The sequence below is a fragment of the Calliopsis andreniformis genome, unplaced genomic scaffold (assembly GCF_051401765.1).
Source record: "Calliopsis andreniformis isolate RMS-2024a unplaced genomic scaffold, iyCalAndr_principal scaffold0063, whole genome shotgun sequence".
Lineage (NCBI taxonomy): Eukaryota > Metazoa > Arthropoda > Insecta > Hymenoptera > Andrenidae > Calliopsis > Calliopsis andreniformis.
This window is the reverse complement of record NW_027480472.1, coordinates 1,386,101-1,394,400: the sequence shown is the minus strand read 5'-3', so window position 1 is coordinate 1,394,400 and position 8,300 is coordinate 1,386,101.

Sequence of the window (8,300 nt, the reverse complement as noted above, 5' to 3'; positions counted from 1 at the left end):
ATGGAATAGTTAGGGCCTTAGAAGTGAACGCCAGCAGCATAAAATACAATATAAATACAACAGTTCTTCCATCGTGTAAAACGAATAATTTCAACCAGTGTGAATGTTATGGTCATTTCTACATTCCGAGCAACCTAGGCTTCACTCTAGGTCGTTGATCCACCAGATAGAATAGTGAGGGCCTTAGAAGTCAACGCCAGAAGCATAAAATTCAATAAAGATGCAACAGTATTTCCATCATATAAAACGAATAATTGCAACCAGTATGAAAGCTATGGTCATTTCTACTATACGGGCAACCTAGGCTACACCCTAGGGCGTTGCTCCTACAGATTGAATAGTTAGGGCCTTAGAAGTCAATGCCCGAAGCATCAAATGCAATAAAAATACAACAGTTTTTCCATCATATAACAGGAATATTTGCAACCAGTTTGAAAGTGATGGTCACTTGTACGTTCCGGGCAACCTAGGCTTCACTCTAGGGCGTTGCTCCACCAGATCGAATAGCTAGGGACTTAGAAGTCAACGCCCGAAGCATAAAATACAAAATAAATAGTACAGTTTTTCCATTGTATAAAACGTATAATTGCTTCCGGTGTGAAAGTTATGGTCATTTCTACGTCCCGGGCAACCTAGGCTTCACCCTAGGTCGTTGTTCCACCAGATGGAATAGTTAGGGCCTTAGAAGTGAACGCCAGCAGCATAAAATACAATATAAATAAAACAGTTCTTCCATCATATAAAACGAATAATTGCAACCAGTATGAAAGTTATGGTCATTTCAACGTTCGGGGCAACCTAGGCTTCACTCTATGGCGTTCTTCCACCACATCGAATAGCTACGGCCTCAGAAGTCAACGCCTGAAGCATAAAATACGATAAAAATACAACAGTCTTTCCATCCTATAACAGGTATAATTGCAACCCGTGTGGAAGTGATGGTCATTTGTACGTTCCAGGCAACCTAGGCTTCACCCTAGGGCGTTGCTCCAACAGATCGAATTGTTAGGGCCTAAGAAGTCAACGCCATAAGCATAAGATACAATATAAATATAACAGTTTTTCCATCGTATAGAACGAATAATAGCATCCAGTGTGAAAGTTATGGTCATTTCTACGTTCCGGGCAACCTAGGCTTCATTCTAGGGCGTTGCTCCACCAGATCAAACAGTTAGTTCCTTAGAAGTCAACGCCCGAAGCATAAAATACAAAATAAATAGAACAGTCTTTCCATCGTATAAAACGAATAGTATCAACCAGTGTGAAAGTTATGGTCATTTCTACGTTCCGGGCAACCTAGGGTTCACCACAGGGCGTTGTTCCACCAGATCGAATAGTTAGGGCCTAAGAAGTGAACGCCAGCAGCATAAAATGCAATATAAATACAACAGTTTTTCCTTCGTATAAAACGAATAATTGCAACCAGTATGAAAGTTATGGTCATTTCTACTTTCCGGGCAACCTAGGCTACACCATAGGGCGTTGCTCCAGCAGTTTGAATAGTTAGGGCCTTAGAAGTCAATGCCCGAAGCTTAAAATGCAATAAAAATACAACAGTTTTTCCATCATATAACAGGAATAATTGCAACCAGTTTGAAAGTGATGGTCATTTCTACGTTCCGGGAAACCTCGGCTTCACTCTAGGGCGTTGCTCCGTCAGATCGAATAGGTAGTGCATTAGAAGTCAACGCCAGAAGCATAAAATACAATATAAATACAACAGTTTTTCCATCGTATAAAACGAATAATTGCAACCAGTATGAAAGTTAACGTCATTTCTACTGTCCGGGCAACCTAGGCTTCACACTTGCGCGTTGCTCCAACAGATTGAATAGTTAGGGCCTTAGAAGTCAACGCCGGAAGCATAAAATGCAATAAAAATACAACAGTTTTTCCATCGTATAAAAGGATTAATTGCAACCAGTTTGAAAGTGATGGTCATTTCTACGTTCCGGGCAACCTAGGCTTCACTCTAGGGCGTTGCTCCACCATATCGAATAGTTGGGGCCTTAGAAGTCAACGCCAGAAGCATAAAATACAATAAAGATGCAACAGCTTTTCCATCGTATTAAACGAATAATTTCAACCAGTGTGAATGTTATTGTCATTTCTACATTCCGAGCAACCTAGGCTTCACTCTAGGGCGTTGATCCAACAGATTGAATAGTTAGGGCCTTGGGAGTCAACGCCCGAAGCATAAAATGCATTAAAAATACAACAGTTTTTCCATCATATAACAGGAATAATTGCAACCAATTTGAAAGTGATGGTCATTTCTACGTTCCGGGAAACCTCGGCTTCACTCTAGGGCGTTGCTCCGCCAGATCGAATAGCTAGTGCATTAGAAGTCAACGCCAGAAGCATAAAATACAATATAAACACAACAGTTTTTCCACCGTATAAAACGAATAATTGCTACCAGTATGGAAGTGATGGTCATTTCTACGTTCCGGGCAACCTAGGCATCACTCTAGGGCGTTGTTCCACCAGATCGAATTGTTAGGGCCTAAGAAATCAACGGCAGAAGCATAAAATACAATATAAATGTAACTGTTTTTCCATCGTGTAAAACGAATAATTTCAACCAGTGTGAATGTTATGGTCATTTCTACATTCCGAGCAACCTAGGCTTCACTCTAGGTCGTTGATCCACCAGATAGAATAGTGAGGGCCTTAGAAGTCAACGCCAGAAGCATAAAATTCAATAAAGATGCAACAGTTTTTCCATCATATAAAACGAATAATTGCAACCAGTATGAAAGCTATGGTCATTTCTACTTTACGGGCAACCTAGGCTACACCCTAGGGCGTTGCTCCTACAGATTGAATAGTTAGGGCCTTAGAAGTCAATGCCCGAAGCATCAAATGCAATAAAAATACAACAGTTTTTCCATCATATAACAGGAATAATTGCAACCAGTTTGAAAGTGATGGTCATTTCTACGTTCCGGGAAACCTCCGCTTCACTCTAGGGCGTTGCTCCACCAGATCGAATAGCTAGGCCCTTAGAAGTCAACGCCCGAAGCATAAAATACAAAATAAATATTACAGTTTTTCCATTGTATAAAACGTATAATTGCTTCCGGTGTGAAAGTTATGGTCATTTCTACGTCCCGGGCAACCTAGGCTTCACCCTAGGTCGTTGTTCCACCAGATGGAATAGTTAGGGCCTTAGAAGTGAACGCCAGCAGCATAAAATACAATATAAATACAACAGTTCTTCCATCGTGTAAAACGAATAATTTCAACCAGTGTGAATGTTATGGTCATTTCTACATTCCGAGCAACCTAGGCTTCACTCTAGGTCGTTGATCCACCAGATAGAATAGTGAGGGCCTTAGAAGTCAACGCCAGAAGCATAAAATTCAATAAAGATGCAACAGTTTTTCCATCATATAAAACGAATAATTGCAACCAGTATGAAAGCTATGGTCATTTCTGCTTTACGGGCAGCCTAGGCTACACCCTAGGGCGTTGCTCCTACAGATTGAATAGTTAGGGCCTTAGAAGTCAATGCCCGAAGCATCAAATGCAATAAAAATACAACAGTTTTTCCATCATATAACAGGAATATTTGCAACCAGTTTGAAAGTGATGGTCACTTGTACGTTCCGGGCAACCTAGGCTTCACTCTAGGGCGTTGCTCCACCAGATCGAATAGCTAGGGACTTAGAAGTCAACGCCCGAAGCATAAAATACAAAATAAATAGTACAGTTTTTCCATTGTATAAAACGTATAATTGCTTCCGGTGTGAAAGTTATGGTCATTTCTACGTCCCCGGCAACCTAGGCTTCACCCTAGGTCGTTGTTCCACCAGATGGAATAGTTAGGGCCTTAGAAGTGAACGCCAGCAGCATAAAATACAATATAAATACAACAGTTCTTCCATCATATAAAACGAATAATTGCAACCAGTATGAAAGTTATGGTCATTTCAACGTTCCGGGCTACCTAGGCTTCACTCTATGGCGTTCTTCCACCACATCGAATAGCTACGGCCTCAGAAGTCAACGCCTGATGCATAAAATACGATAAAAATACAACAGTCTTTCCATCCTATAACAGGAATAATTGCAACCCGTGTGGAAGTGATGGTCATTTGTACGTTCCAGGCAACCTAGGCTTCACCCTAGGGCGTTGCTCCAACAGATCGAATTGTTAGGGCCTAAGAAGTCAACGCCAGAAGCATAAGATACAATATAAATATAACAGTTTTTCCATCGTATAGAACGAATAATAGCATCCAGTGTGAAAGTTATGGTCATTTCTACGTTCCGGGCAACCTAGGCTTCACTCTAGGGCGTTGCTCCACCAGATCAAACAGTTAGTTCCTTAGAAGTCAACGCCCGAAGCATAAAATACAAAATAAATAGAACAGTCTTTCCATCGTATAAAACGAATAGTATCAACCAGTGTGAAAGTTATGGTCATTTCTACGTTCCGGGCAACCTAGGGTTCACCACAGGGCGTTGTTCCACCAGATCGAATAGTTAGGGCCTAAGAAGTGAACGCCAGCAGCATAAAATGCAATATAAATACAACAGTTTTTCCATCGTATAAAACGAATAATTGCAACCAGTATGAAAGTTATGGTCATTTCTACTTTCCGGGCAACCTAGGCTACACCATAGGGCGTTGCTCCAGCAGTTTGAATAGTTAGGGCCTTAGAAGTCAATGCCCGAAGCTTAAAATGCAATAAAAATACAACAGTTTTTCCATCATATAACAGGAATAATTGCAACCAGTTTGAAAGTGATGGTCATTTCTACGTTCCGGGAAACCTCGGCTTCACTCTAGGGCGTTGCTCCGTCAGATCGAATAGGTAGTGCATTAGAAGTCAACGCCAGAAGCATAAAATACAATATAAATGCAATAGTTTTTCTATCGTATAAAACGAATAATTGCAACCAGTATGAAAGTTAACGTCATTTCTACTTTCCGGGCAACCTAGGCTTAACACGTGCGCGTTGCTCCAACAGATTGAATAGTTAGGGCCTTAGAAGTCAACGGCGGAAGCATAAAATGCAATAAAAATACAACAGTTTTTCCATCGTATAAAAGGATTAATTGCAACCAGTTTGAAAGTGATGATCATTTCTACGTTCCGGGCAACCTAGGCTTCACTCTAGGGCGTTGCTCCACCAGATCGAATAGTTGGGGCCTTAGAAGTCAACGCCAGAAGCATAAAATACAGTAAAGATGCAACAGCTTTTCCATCGTATTAAACGAATAGTTTCAACCGGTGTGAATGTTATTGTCATTTCTACATTCCGAGCAACCTAGGCTTCACTCTAGGGCGTTGATCCAACAGATTGAATGGTTAGGGCCTTGGGAGTCAACGCCCGAAGCATAAAATGCAATAAAAATACAACAGTTTTTCCATCATATAACAGGAATAATTGCAACCAGTTTGAAAGTGATGGTCATTTCTACGTTCCGAGAAACCTCGGCTTCACTCTAGGGCGTTGCTCCGCCAGATCGAATAGGTAGTGCATTAGAAGTCAACGCCAGAAGCATAAAATACAATATAAATACAACAGTTTTTCCATCGTATAAAACGAATAATTGCAACCAGTATGAAAGTTAACGTCATTTCTACTTTCCGGGCAACCTAGGCTTCACACTTGCGCGTTGCTCCAACAGATTGAATAGTTAGGGCCTTAGAAGTCAACGCCGGAAGCATAAAATGCAATAAAAATACAACAGTTTTTCCATTGTATAAAAGGATTAATTGCAACCAGTTTGAAAGTGATGGTCATTTCTACGTTCCGGGCAACCTAGGCTTCACTCTAGGGCGTTGCTCCACCAGATCGAATAGTTGGGGCCTTAGAAGTCAACGCCAGAAGCATAAAATACAATAAAGATGCAACAGCTTTTCCGTCGTATTAAACGAATAATTTCAACCAGTGTGAATGTTATTGTCATTTCTACATTCCGAGCAACCTAGGCTTCAGTCTAGGGCGTTGATCCAACAGATTGAATAGTTAGGGCCTTAGGAGTCAACGCCCGAAGCATAAAATACAATATAAATATAACAGTTTTTCCATCATATAACAGGAATAATTGCAACCAGTTTGAAAGTGATGGTCATTTCTACGTTCCGGGCAACCTGGGCTTCACTCTAGGGCGTTGCTCCACGAGATCGAATAGTTAGTGCCTTAGAAGTCAACGCCAGAAGCATAAAATACAATATAAATAAAACAGTTTTTCCATCGTATAAAACGAATAATTGCTACCAGTATGGAAGTGATGGTCATTTCTACGTTCCGGGCAACCTAGGCCTCACTCTAGGGCGTTGTTCCTCCAGATTGAGTAGTTAGGGCCTAAGAAATCAACGGCAGAAGCATAAAATACAATATAAATATAACTGTTTTTCCATCGTGTAAAACGAATAATTTCAACCAGTGTGAATGTTATGGTCATTTCTACATTCCGAGCAACCTAGGCCTCACTCTAGGTCGTTGATCCACCAGATAGAATAGTGAGGGCCTTAGAAGTCAACGCCAGAAGCATAAAATTCAATAAAGATGCAACAGTTTTTCCATCATATAAAACGAATAATTGCAACCAGTATGAAAGCTATGGTCATTTCTACTTTACGGGCAACCTAGGCTACACCCTAGGGCGTTGCTCCTACAGATTGAATAGTTAGGGCCTTAGAAGTCAATGCCCGAAGCATCAAATGCAATAAAAATACAACAGTTTTTCCATCATATAACAGGAATAATTGCAACCAGTTTGAAAGTGATGGTCATTTCTACGTTCCGGGAAACCTCGGCTTCACTCTAGGGCGTTGCTCCACCAGATCGAATAGCTAGGGCCTTAGAAGTCAACGCCCGAAGCATAAAATACAAAATAAATATTACAGTTTTTCCATTGTATAAAACGTATAATTGCTTCCGGTGTGAAAGTTATGGTCATTTCTACGTCCCGGGCAACCTAGGCTTCGCCCTAGGTCGCTGTTCCACCAGATGGAATAGTTAGGGCCTTAGAAGTGAACGCCAGCAGCATAAAATACAATATAAATACAACAGTTCTTCCATCATATAAAACGAATAATTGCAACCAGTATGAAAGTTATGGTCATTTCAACTTTCCGGGCAACCTAGGCTTCACTCTATGGCGTTCTTCCACCACATCGAATAGCTACGGCCTCAGAAGTCAACGCCTGAAGCGTAAAATACGATAAAAATACAACAGTCTTTCCATCCTATAACAGGAATAATTGCAACCCGTGTGGAAGTGATGGTCATTTGTACGTTCCAGGCAACCTAGGCTTCACCCTAGGGCGTTGCACCAACAGATCGAATTGTTAGGGCCTAAGAAGTCAACTGCCAGAAGCATAAGATACAATATAAATATAACAGTTTTTCCATCGTATAGAACGAATAATAGCATCCAGTGTGAAAGTTATGGTCATTTCTACGTTCCGGGCAACCTAGGCTTCACTCTAGGGCGTTGCTCCACCAGATCAAACAGTTAGTTCGTTAGAAGTCAACGCCCGAAGCATAAAATACAAAATATATAGAACAGTCTTTCCATCGTATAAAACGAATAATATCAACCAGTGTGAAAGTTATGGTCATTTCTACGTTCCGGGCAACCTAGGGTTCACCACAGGGCGTTGTTCCACCAGATCGAATAGTTAGGGCCTAAGAAGTGAACGCCAGCAGCATAAAATGCAATATAAATACAACAGTTTTTCCATCGTATAAAACGAATAATTGCAACCAGTATGAAAGTTATGGTCATTTCTACTTTCCGGGCAACCCAGGCTACACCATAGGGCGTTGCTCCAGCAGTTTGAATAGTTAGGGCCTTAGAAGTCAATGCCCGAAGCTTAAAATGCAATAAAAATACAACAGTTTTTCCATCATATAACAGGAATAATTGCAACCAGTTTGAAAGTGATGGTCATTTCTACGTTCCGGGAAACCTCGGCTTCACTCTAGGGCGTTGCTCCGTCAGATCGAATAGGTAGTGCATTAGAAGTCAACGCCAGAAGCATAAAATACAATATAAATACAACAGTTTTTCCATCGTATAAAACGAATAATTGCAACCAGTATGAAAGTTAACGTCATTTCTACTTTCCGGGCAACCTAGGCTTCACACTTGCGCGTTGCTCCAACAGATTGAATAGTTAGGGCCTTAGAAGTCAACGCCGGAAGCATAAAATGCAATAAAAATACAACAGTTTTTCCATCGTATAAAAGGATTAATTGCAACCAGTTTGAAAGTGATGGTCATTTCTACGTTCCGGGCAACCTAGGCTTCACTCTAGGGCGTTGCTCCACCA